The sequence below is a fragment of the Oncorhynchus nerka genome, linkage group LG26, assembly GCF_034236695.1.
Source record: "Oncorhynchus nerka isolate Pitt River linkage group LG26, Oner_Uvic_2.0, whole genome shotgun sequence".
Taxonomy (NCBI): domain Eukaryota; kingdom Metazoa; phylum Chordata; class Actinopteri; order Salmoniformes; family Salmonidae; genus Oncorhynchus; species Oncorhynchus nerka.
In genome coordinates, this window is record NC_088421.1 from 23,803,080 (window position 1) to 23,816,468 (window position 13,389).

At 43.6% G+C, this 13,389-nt stretch overlaps 1 protein-coding gene across 1 annotated transcript in view; it reads left to right on the forward strand.

Annotated features, from left to right (window-relative positions):
• asic2 (acid-sensing (proton-gated) ion channel 2) overlaps window positions 1-13,389 on the forward strand; it is a 330,594-nt gene that overhangs the window by 253,967 nt on the left and 63,238 nt on the right. The gene's annotated exons all lie outside the window — the stretch shown is intronic.

A 13,389-nucleotide genomic window follows, 5' to 3' on the forward strand; every position in this document is an offset into this window, starting at 1 on the left:
TCTTCCTCTATATGGATAACATGCGTTCAGTGGAAAGACAGCCCATTTGCCTCGGTTCAACATCAAATAGAGGAGCAGGAGTTGAAATTCCACTGGCTGTCTCTTAACTATACACATGAAAGAGCTGTTACCCAGCCAGTCACACACATGCACAAGCGCACACACACACTGTGGCAACCCGGGGGCCATCAGGGAGCTTCAAAGGCAGGAGCAGGACCTTGGTCAGCTCCAGAGGGCTATTGAGGTCAAGCCAGCACCATGGACAGCTCTACAGGCACCAACTGAGGCTGATGATTCAACACCAATATTACCCAGTCCAGGCAACCATTTGGCACCTAGAATTGGTCCCACCTGTCCCTCGTTATCCCAAATGAGTATAAGTAGAGGTGCAGTCACTTGGGCAGACAGAGAGAGGGTACGCCTAGTCCTCAGAAGAGCCGGAGTGAGTATGATAAGCACCTTGATTCAATGACAAACATACTAGGCAATGTTTGACTCATCTTTCTCTCTCTCTTTCTGTTCTCTGCCCCAAAGTGATTACCTAATCCCGGGTAGCACACCACCCGGCACAAGTAGAAAGGATTGAAACCCCGGGCTCATCGCTCTCTCTCTATTTTGTTTTGTCCATTGACACAGGCGGTCCGAGGAGCCGCCATGACGGACATAGTGGCCCACCAGTTACCTGAGGCTTTTCAGTTGTATTTCTCCCCTCCCCATTTCCCCCCACTCTTATGAAAGAACTACCTTGTTTAAAGCACCACAAATTGGTCTCCCTCTGTCTTACTTTGTGAGTTTCACCTCTGACTCCCCTGGGCTGCCACAACGCACACACACAGTGACACTTACAAGGACACGGGCAGGCAGACATTCTCTAAAGCACAGAGACCCTCTTCCAGACACACATCATCCAGACACGCACACAAATTCAACACAGGCAGACGTGCTAACACACTCACACATGCACGGGCACACACACACACACACATTCACACAAACACGCCGAGAGTTTGGAGGAAAATAGGCTTTATTCAAATCAATAACTTTCTCTCCGCAGTCTTCTCATCCGGCAGCCATGTTGCTGTGCATTCAATCAAGCCATCCATCCTCCTCCATGTTTGACAGGCAGCAGCTTCAATCAGGCTGCTGGACTGGAACAGTGAAAGCAGTGAAAGACTGAGCAGAGGGAGCACGGCACCCAGGGTTGACCAGCTTCTTTAAAGTGACAGAGAACACAAAGCCCACCACGGCATCACCCAGCAGCCATCCATCACACAGCTACCTGCACTCAGAAAGGAAACGCACCGTGACGTCTGGGATGGGGACGGGGTAATGTGTGGAACAGGAAACCAAACAGCTGCTCTGTGTGTGTGTGGCTGCCTTGTAGGACAGGAAGCAAGTCCCAGTACTGAATCACCAAAGCAGCATGTCTTGTGTCTGTTCTGGGTGGAGACATATGACGGTTCACTTTTTCTTATTCTACTCTACCTGTGAAATAATGTAGTAACCACATCAACAATTATTGGTTGCGCAGACAGATTTGCAGGTGCAGCGAAATACTTCTGTTTCTAGCTCCAACAGTACAGTAATATCTAGCAATACAATAACAATACACACATAATACAAAAAGTGAATACAATTAAATAAAATTAATATCCATACTGTCTATATAAATATATAAGCAGGGGTCATATATATATTTATAATTGGTGTGTATAGACAGTAGAGGTCGACCGATTATGATTTTTCAATGCCGATATCGATTATTGGAGGACCAAAAAAAAGCAGATATCGATTAATCGGCCGATTTTAAAAAAATTGAAGAAAAAAAAATGTATTAGTAATAATGACAATTACAACTATACTGAATGAACACTTATTTTAACTTAATATAATACATCAATAAAATAAATGTAGTCTCAAATAAATAATAAAACATGTTCAATTTGGTTTAAATAATGCAAAAACAAAGTGTTGGAGAAGAAAGTAAAAGTGCAATATGTGCCATTGTCACGACTTCTGCCGAAGTCGTTGCCTCTCCTTGTTCGGGCGGTGCTCGGCGTTCGACGTCACCGGTCTTCTAGCCATCATCATATGCTTGACAGCCATGTTAGAAAGCTAATGTTTAAGTTCCTTGCTCAGAACATGAGAACATATGAAAGCTGGTGGTTCCTTTTAACATGAGTCTTCAATATTCACAGGTAAGAAGTTTTAGGTTGTAGTTATTATAGGAATTATAGGACTATTTCTCTCTATACAATTTGTATTTCATTAACCTTTGACTATTGGATGTTCTTATAGGCACTTTAGTATTGCCAGTGTAACAGTATAGCTTCCATCCCTCTCCTCGCTCCTACCTGGACTCGAACCAGGAACACATCGACAACAGCCACCCTCAAAGCAGCGTAACCAATGCAGAGCATGGGGAACAACTACTCCAAGTCTCAGAGCGAGTGACGTTTGAAACGCTATTAGCGCACACCCCGCTAACTAGCTAACCATTTCACATTGGTTACACCAGCCTAATCTCAGGAGTTGATAGGCTTGAAGTCATAAACAGCGCAATGCTTGAAGCATTGCGAAGAGCTGCTGGCAAAACGCATGAAAGTGCTGTTTGAATGAATGCTTACGAGCCTGCTGGTGCCTACCATCGCTCAGTCAGACTGCTCTATCAAATCATAGACTTAATTATAACATAACACACAGAAATACAAGCCCTAGGTCATTAATATGGTCGAATCCGGAAACTCTCATTTCGAAAACAAAACGTTTATTCTTTCAGTGAAATACGGAACCGTTCCGTATTTTATCTAAATATTGCTGTTACATTGCACAACCTTCAATGTTATGTCATAATTACGTAAAATTCTGGCAAATTAGTTCGCAATGAGCCAGGCGGCCGAAACTGTTGCATATACCCTGACTCTGCGTGCAATGAACGCAAGAGAAGTGACACAATTTCACCTGGTTAATATTGCCTGCTAACCTGGATATATTTTAACAAAATATGCAGTTTTAAAAATATATACTTCTGTGCATTATTTTAAGAAAGGTATTGATGTTTATGGTTAGGTACACGTTGGAGCAACGACAGTCCTTTTTCGCGAATGCGCACAGCATTGATTATATGCAACGCAGGACACGCTAGATAAACTAGTAATATCGCACACATAACTAGTGATTATGATTGATTGTTTTTTATAAGATAAGTTTAATGCTAGCTAGCAACTTACCTTTGCTTCTTACTGCATTCGCGTAACAGGCAGGCTCCTCGTGAGGCAGGTGGTTAGAGCGTTGGACTAGTTAACCTTAAGGATGCAAGATTGAATCCCTGAGCTGACAAGGTAAAAATCTGTTGTTCTGCCCCTGAACAAGGCAGTTAACCCACCGTTCCTAGGCCGTCATTGAAAATAAGAATGTGTTCTTAACTGACTTGCCTCGTTAAATAAAGTTATATATTAAAAAAAAAAGAAATCGGCAAAATCGGCATCCAAAAAGACCGATTTCCAATTGTTATGAAAACTTGAAATCGGCCCTAATTAATCGTCCATTCCGATTAATCGGTCGACCTCTAATAGACAGTACGGACAGTATATGAATAGAATAGAATAGGTGTTATATAGGATGAGCCTTGACTAGAATACAGTATATACATATGAATTGGGTAAAACAGTATGTAAACATTATTAAAGTGACCAATGTTCAATGACTATGTACATTGGGGAGCATTTTCTGAGGTTCAGGGCAGAGTGCCGGGTGGTGGCGGACTAGTGACTGTGTCTAAGGTTCAGGGCAGGGTACTGGGTGGAGGTTGGCTAGTGATGACTGTTTAACAGTCTGATGGCCTGGCGATAGAAGCTGTTTTTCAGTCTCTTGTGCCAGCTTTGATGCACCTGTACTGCCTCCGCCTTCTAGATTGTAGCGGAGTGAACAGGCCATGGTTCGGGGTGCTGAGGTCCTTGATGATCTTCTTGGCCTTCCTGTGACACCGGGTGTTGTAGGTGTCATGGAGGTCAGACAGTGTGACCGCACCACCCTCTGGAGAGCCCTGTGGTTGTGGGCGGTGCAGTTGCCGTACCAGGAGGTGATACAGTCCAACAGAATACTCTCGATGGTGCATCTGTAGAAGTCTGTAAGGGTCTTAAGGGCCAAGTTGAATTTCTTTAGCCTCCTGAGTTTTATTTTTTATTTTTTATTTCACCTTTATTTAACCAGGTAGGCAAGTTGAGAACAAGTTCTCATTTACAATTGCGACCTGGTTGAAGAGGTGCTGTTGCACCACACTGTCGCTGTGGAGGGATCATTTCAGGTCCTCAGTGATGTGCACGCTGAGGAACTTGAAGCTTTTGACCCTCTCCACTGCGGCCCGTCAATGTAGATGGGTGCGTGTTGGATGGATGAGTAATCATGGTGGTGTCATGTACATTATGAGGAAAATGTATATTCTTTTTGAAATACTAATTTAGATGGGAGAGAACGGAGGGCATGGATTATATGAGCATCAACACACACTGCTATGTGAGTTTACTGTACAGTCCATCACGAACACAACAAATCACCATCACCAGATTTGATCTGAATGAGATGGACAGATAGAAAGTGTGATTGAAATAATCATCATCAGTACCGCCATCATCATTCTTATCACCATCGTTTCCACAGGTAATGTATTTGGGTGGGACTTCCGAAATAAATGACTATGGTATTTCATTTGCCTTCCTCTCAGGGCGTGTCAGCTGTGATTCCATCTCCGGCTGAAATGAGAAATCACGGAGTAGAGGGGAATAAGAGAATCAGTCGTTGCAGAGGAAGAAAACGGGCTGAGAGTGTGTGTGAGAGAGAGAGAAAGACCGAGATAGTGTGTATGTGTCCACGAATGTGTGTATGAAATCAAATAAGAACAGTCACATCTAATCTTGTGTGGGTCCCTGCTGCCAGGGTTCACATCTCCCACATAGCCCGGGGTCAACCTTGTTTCTGCTATTCCATCACATTACATTCCCTCTCTCCGCCACCCCTCACACACCTCCCTCCCGCCACCCCTCACACACCTCCCTCTCACACACCTCCCTCCCTCCACACCTCACACACCTCCCTCCCTCCACCTCTCACACACCTCCCTCCCTCCACCCCTCACACACCTCCCTCCCTCCACCCCTCACACACCTCCCTCCCTCCCTCCCGCCATCCTTCACACACCTCCCACACAGCCAGAGGGTTTGCCAATTGCCATACACCACAGCTGCGGACCCCCACCACACTACCCAGCCAATCTGCCATGCTGTAGCCTATCTGATCCAGCCACTTGTGTTTGATCAGGCAGCAAGTTTGACACTACACTGTCCTCCTTCTAGAAATACGCCTGCTGTTCCATGTTGCATTTGATGAGTAACATTGTTCATTTGGACATTCATGTAAACAGGGGTGTTTCATGGTCAAGTTTCCACACACACACACACAAGTCAATGTGTATTATCACCAAGAAACACTAAAAAGGCATCGGAGGAGTATTTTCCACTCCAGTGTGGATCATACCCGCTGTCTGACCTGTTGTTGAAAAAACAAGCTCATGTTGTGTTCGGGAGGCCTCACAGCACCACGAGTCTGTTGAGAAGCCTGAGAGTGCTGAATTAATACGACAGAGCAGAGAGAGAAGGGCCCTTAGAACTACAACATGTGTTAGGTTCTGTTTGAAGTTCCACTCTCCTCTTTTTTCTAACATGGTGGATATCTGAGATGATGATGGCAGGTTGTTAGAGGGAGAGAGGATACAGAGAGAGAGAGAGAGAGAGAGAGAGAAAGAGAGCAGGGAGAGGGGTATTACTGCCGAGGATCCTCTGAACACCAAAGGTAATGATTCAAGTTCATTAGCTGTGAATCCAATGAAGTTTGGCGGCATTCTGAAGGGAAAATCTAAATAACTCAATGGAGAATCAGAATCTAAACAATTCAATGGAGAATCAGAATCTAAACAACTCAATAGGGAATCAGAATGTAAACAACTCAAAGGAGATTCAGAATCTAAACAACTTAATGGGGAATCAGAATCTAAACAACTCAATGGGGAATCAGAATGTAAACAACTCAATGGAGATTCAGAATCTAAACAACTCAATGGAGATTCAGAATCTAAACAACTCAATGGGGAATCAGAATCTAAACAACTCAATGGGGAATCAGAATCTAAACAACTCAATGGGGAATCAGAATCTAAACAACTCAATGGAGATTCAGAATCTAAACAACTCAATAGGGAATCAGAATCTGAACAACTCAATGAGGAATCAGAGTCTAAACAACTCAATGGGGAATCAGAATCAAATCGAAGAGACAGAGAAAGGGAAAACAGAGGGAGGACAGAAGGAGAAAGATATAGCAGCATGAGGGAATGGGGAGAAAGAACATGGAGCGAGAAAGGGATGGAGCGTTATAGAGAGAGAAAGAGGTGGAGAAATTTGTCCTGGCTTGTCTGTGAAAAGATGAGAGAGAAATCAAAGTTAAGGATTTCTCTTTCATGGTTACAAATGAAGGCCGTGGCTAATCTATACTCTCATACAGTATCCAACGCTTCAGATGGGAGTCAGGATGGAGTCATGAGAGTGTGTGTATCAATGTTAACTCAATTACTATGAGGCTCTATACGATCACATACACTGAGTGTACAGAGCATTAGGAACACCTTCCTAATATTGAGTTGCACCCACTTTTGCCCTCGGAACAGCCTCAATTCGTCAGGGCATGGACTCTACAAGATGTCGAAAGCGTTCCACAGGGTTGCTGGCCCACGTTGACTCCAATGCTTCCCACAGTTGTGTCAAGTTGGCTGGATGTCCTTTGGGTGGTGGACCATTCTTGATACACACGGGAAACTGTTGAGCATGAAAAACCCAGCAGAGCTGTATTTCTTGACACACTCAAACCGGTCCGCCTGGCAGCTACTACCATACCCCGTTCTAAGGCACTTAAATATTTTGTCTTGCCCATTCACCCTCTGAAAGGTCCACATACACAATCCATGTCTCAATTGTCTCAAGTCTTAAAAATCATTCTTTAACCGGTCTCCTCCCCTTCATCTACACTGAATGAAGTGGATTTAACAGGTGACTTCAATAAGGGATCATAGCTTTCACCTGGATTCACCTGGTCAGTTCATGTCATGGAAAGAGCAATGTTCTGTAGACTCTCTATGCGTGGGAATACTTTGGAACATATTTGGTAGTGGTGGGATGCTGGAAATAGCTGAGCCAATTGAAGTAGGTGACAGGGAGGAAGTGAACATTCACTCATTGTTTTAAAGGTGAGATAATGAGCTGCCTGTGGATATTCTATTATATCCCTCAGAACAATTTCAACTTAATCCTGTTATATAAGCAAAACCTTCACCGAAGATCTACCTGGCTACTTTCATAGCACATTATGAATTACAAAGGCGAGTGTTTCCCTTTGTTTAGTACATGTAAACAACCCATCTTAATGCTTTGATGCTTAGATAGCTCTACATGACTCCTGGTACAGTTGAGGTCGGAAATGTATATACACCTTAGCCAAATACATTTAAACTCAGTTTTCCACAATTCCTGACATTTAATCCTAGTAAAAATTCCATCTTAGGTCAGTTAGGATCACCACTTTATTTTAAGAATGTGAAATGTCAGAATAATAGTAGAGAGAATGATTTATTTCAGCTTTTATTTCTTTCATCACATTCCCAGTGGGTCAGAAGTTTACATACACTCAATTAGTATTTGGTAGCATTGCCTTTAAATTGTTTGACTTGGGTCAAACGTCTCAGGTAGCCTTCCACAAGCTTCTCACAATAAGTTGGGTGAATTTTGGCTCATTCCTCCTGACAGAGATGGTGTAACTGAGTCAGGTTTGTAGGCCTCCTTGCTCGCACACACTTTTTCAGTTCTGCCCACTGTCATGACATTGCCCTCTTTGGGTACAGCGAGCACTATTCCCCCTCCCTCTGCAACATCCCCCGCTCTCTGTCTTTCCTACATCCAGGCTGCTGCGACCTCAGGTCGTAAATTCCTGGAGGAGAATCCTGCCTCATGGCCAGACAGTATAGAGAGAGAGTGAGTTTTCATAGAGAGAACAAAGGAATTTCATCCAGCTCACAGAAGTTGACAACCAAACAATATTCAGGTTCTGGAGAAGGTATAAAAGATCGGTGAAGAATCCAGTTACGAACTGGTCCGTTTGGTACAGTTTTGTGAAACTCATGAGTGACAATACAGCCACATTACCCTAACCATGTTTATACAAGAGTCTCCATTATGATAAAATGAATGAATAAAGATGAAACTTTTTGTGAAATTATGTAATGTGATTTTAGACTGTTTAATGAAGGAAACTCCAATTCCCTTTGGAGTTGAACTAAATCAGAGGACCGCCCATGAGCACAGTTATGGTCTGGCGTCCTGGGACAGGCCCTTTTCTATGTTCCGAATAAAACCCACCTGGGTTTTCCCACTTCAGACCAGCTTACCTCGATAACGAGAGGGCCAAGGTTTGATACCAGACCAGTACCTCTATCACAGAGGGAAATAAGGTTTAAGTAGATTGCTGAATCTTTTAACCATTCCACGTGGTTAAACTCTTAGACTATCGATACCGACAGAATAAGAACAAGTATTTGATATTAATTACTAGTCTGCAGCTAGGAATTCGGCATCATTGAAAGCGAAGAACGACAACCGCCGAAACATCTATCCAAATACAACATTTCTGAATGGGACTCTGAAGTATCCATTCTAACCACGAAAGACGGGCGGATGAACTTCCAACAGAAAGAAAGACGATTCCAATAGAGATCACGTGACACACTGAGCGTAAATAAATATACTGATTGCAATTATTACCGAATGAGTGAGCGTTCATGTGCAAAGGATTAGCATTTCAATTGTTATAATTATCAACTTTGTAGTGACTTTTATCTTTCGCGCCCCTCAGTCTTTTGTCCACCAAGCCGCCATGCCGGGTTTAGCCCACTAGGGCACATTCCCCTATCATTTCCTTGTAACCATATGTACTTTGTTTGTTTGTGTGCATTTCTGTGATTAATTAATTACTTAGTAAATAAACAATTTAAGACAATTGATATATGGATGACTCATAGTGAAGACTGGGTTCGTGCAGATAACAATTTAAGACGTTTGGAATGAGACTAATGTGAGGTAAAAAATTAGTCATTAATCAGAAGACTAAGTGATCAGATATTAAAATATCTGAAAGTTATATTAGGAAAATTATAACTTTGTAATCTGAATATTTTCCTTGGTGCCTGGACTTCCTAGTTAATTACAGTTACATGATTAATACGTTTAATCACGTAATACTAATTACAGAGAATCTTTGATAAAGATTCATCTTCAGTTTAATGATGCCAAAGACACGACACCACATATTTTCTATAGGATTGAGGTCAGGGCTTTGTGATGTCCACTCCAATACCTTGACTTTGTTGTCCTCAAGCCATTTTGCCACAACTTTGGAAGTTTGCTTGGGGTCATTGTCCATTTGGAAGACACATTTGTGACCAAGCTTTAACTTCCTGACTGATGTCTTGAGATGTTGCTTCAATATATCCACATAATTTTACTTATTCATGATGACATCTATTTAGTGAAGTGCACCAGTCCCTCCTGCAGCAAAACACCCCCACAACATGATGCTGCCACCCCGATGCTTCTCGGTTGGGATGGTGTTCTTCAGCTTGCAAGCCTCTCCCTTTTTCCTCCAAACATAACGATGGTCATTATGGCCAAGCAGTTCTATTTCTCCAAAAAGTACGATCTTTGTCCCCATGTGCAGTTGCAAACCGTAGCTTTTTTTATGGCGGTTTTGGAGCAGTGGCTTCTGCTTGCTGAGCGGCCTTTCAGGTTATGTTAATATAGGACTCGTTTTACTGTAGATATAGGATGATTTGCACTTTTTGCACCAAAGTACGTCTCCAGGAGACAGAACGCGTCTCCTTCCTGACTTGTGGAGGTCTACAATTTTTTTGCTGAGGTCTTGGCTGATTTCTTTTGATTTTCCCATGATGTCAAGCAAAGAGGCACTGAGTTTGAAGGTAGGCCTTGAAATACATCCACAGGTACACATCCAATTGACTCAAATGATGTAAATTAGCCTATCAGAAGCTTCTAAAGCTATGACATCATTTTCTGGAATTTTCCAAGCTGTTTAAAGGCACAGTCAACTTAGTGTATGTAAACTTCTGACCCACTGGTATTGTGATACAGTGAATTATAAGTGAAATAATCTGTCTGTAAACAGGTTTTGGAAACATGACTTGTGTCATGCACAAAGTAGATGTCCTAACCGACTTGCCAAAACTATAGTTTGTTAACAAGAAATTTGTGGAGTGGTTTAAAAACGTATTTTAATTAATGACTCCAACCTAAGTGTATGTAAGCTTCCGACTTCAACTGTATGTTTGATCAAGAACATTTCAGGTAAAAGAAAACATTTAAAGCACTGTTAGTCTCGTGGAATCAAATAAAATACAAACCTATAATGCAACAATTTCAAAGATTTTACTGAGTTACAGTTCATATAAGAAAATCTGTCATTTGAATTAAATTCATTAGACCCTAATCTATGGATTTCACATGACTAGGAATACTGATATGCATCTACCTTAAAAAAAAGGTTAGGGAAGTGGATCAGAAAACCAGTCACTATCTGGTGTGAACACCATTTGACTCATGCAGCGCGACACATCTCCTTCACATAGAGTTGATCAGGTTGTTGATTGTGTCCTGTGGAACGCTGTTCCACTCCTCTTCAATGGCTTTGCAAAGTTGCTGGATATTGGAGGGATATGGACATGCTGTAGTACACGGCGATCCAGAGCATCCCAAACCTGCTCAGTGGGTGACATGTCTGGTGTGTATACAGGTGTCACGCACTCTATGCATAGTGGGTGCGGAGTCAGGTGCAGGAAGCAGAGGGTAAAGAACAATGTTTTATTCCGGCGCAGGGAAAATGGTCACGCCAAAACACCAGGCGCAAATATAAGACCGGCCCAAATCCAGGGCCCAACCAGTCAAGAGGAAAACAAAGGAAATCGCACAACCACAAACATGAACAGAGGAAAAATAAGCCCGCACAAAGAGCAGGCGTGCATACCGGCTTAAATAGCCCAACTAAAACCTAAACAAGAAACAGGTGTAACCAATAAAACAAAACCAACAGAAAAGGGAAAAGGGATCGGTGGCATCTAGTAGACCGGTGACGACGACCGCCGAGCGCCGCTCGAACAGGAAGAGGAGCCACCTTCGGTGGGACTCATGTCAACAGGCTATGGAATAAATGGGGCATTTTCAGCTTCCAGGTATTGTGTACAGATCCTTGCAACATGGGGCTGTGCATTATCATGCTGAAACATGAGATGATGGCGGCGGATGAACGGCACGACAATGGGCCTCAGGATCTCATCACAGTATCTCTGTGCATTCAATCCATCGATAAAATGCAATTGTGTTCATTGTCCGTAGCTTATGCCTGCCCATAGCATAACCCCACGGCCACCATGCACTCTGTTCACAACGTTGACATCAGCAACCTGCTTGCCCACACACGTCTGCCATCTGCCCGGTATAGTTGAAACCGGGATTCATCCGTGAAGAGCACACTTCTCCAGTGTGCTAGTGGCCATCGAAGGTGAGCATTTACCACTGAAGTCAGTTACGATGCTGAACTGCAGTCAGGTCAAGACCCTGGTTAGGATGACAAGCAGGCAAATGAGCTTCCCTGAGACAGTTTCTGACAGTTTTTGCAGAATGTCTTCGGTTGTGCAAACCCACAGTTTCATCAGCAGTCTGGGTGGCTGGTCTCAGGTGATCCCGCTGGTGAAGAAGCCGGATGTAGAGGTCCTGGGCTGGCATGGTTACACAGGGTCTGCAGTTGTGAGGCCCGGTTGGACATCGGTGGTATTGTGTTGAGTGACAAAACTGCACATTTTAGAGTGGCCTTTTATTGTCCCCTGTACAAGGTGCACCTGTGCAATGATCATGCTGTTTAATCAGCTTCTTGATATGCCACACCTGTCAGGAGGATGGATTATCTTGGCAAAGGAGAAATGCCCACTAACAGGGATGTAAATAAATCCTCCACATACAACACCCGTTCTGCCAGGAACATTCTGTTAAAGGTCCCCAAAGCACACACATCCATAGGTCGCTTGTCTTTTCAGTTCCCTGCAGCTAGCGACTGGAACAAGCTGCAACAAACACTTAAACTGGGCCGTTTTATCTCCATCTCTTCATTCAAAGACTCAATCATGGACACTCTTACTGACAGTTGTGGCTGCTTTGCGTGATGTATTGTTGTCTCTACCTTCTTGCCCTTTGTGCTGTTGTCTGTGCCCAATAATGTTTCTACCATGTTTTGAGCTGCTCCATGTTGTGCTGCTGCCATGTTGTGTTGCTACCATGTTGTTTTCATGTTGTGTTGCTACCATGCTGTAGCAACACAACATGAAAAGGTCTTTAGGTCTCTCTTTATGTAGTGGCTCCCGAGTGGTGCAGTGGTCTAAGGCACTGAATTGCAGTGCTTGAGGCATCACTACAGACACCCTGGTTTGAATCCAGGCTGTACCACAACCGGCCGTGATTGGGAGTCCCATTAGGGCGGTGCACAATTGGCCCAGCATTGTCCGGGTTTGGCCGGTGTAGGCCGTCATTGTAAATAAGAATTTGTTCTTAACTGACTTACCAAGTTAAATAAAATGTATAAAAATAAATAGTGTTGTGATGTGTGTTTTGTCCCATATTTTTATTTTATATTTTTAATCCCAGCCCCCGTCCCCGCAGGAGGTAGGCCATCATTGTAAATAAGAATTTGTTCTTAACTGTGTTCAAATAAGAATTTGTTCTTAAAGGTAAAGGTATAAAGGTAAAAAAAACACTGTTGCGTTTGTTGTTGAATTTTACCCCTTTTTCATGGTATCCAATTGTTAGTAGCTACTATCTTGTCTCATCGCTACAACTCCCATATGGACTCGGGAGAGACGAAGATTGAAAGTCATGCGTCCTCCGATACACAACCTAACCAAGCCGCACTGCTTCTTAACACAGCGCACATCCAACGTGGAAGCCAGCCGCACCAATGTGTCAGAGGAAACACCATGCACCTGGCAACCTTGGTTCGCGTGCACTGTGCCCGGCCCGCCACAGGAGTAGCTGGTGTGCAATGAGACAAGGATATCCCTACCGGCCAAACCCTCCCTAACCCGGACGACACTAGGCCAATTGTGCGTTGCCCCACGGACCTCCCGGTCGCGGCCGGTTACGACAGAGCCTGGGCGCGAACCCAGAGTCTCTGGTGGCACAGCTGGCGCTGCAGTACAACATCGTTAACCACTGTGCCACACAGGAGGCCCAA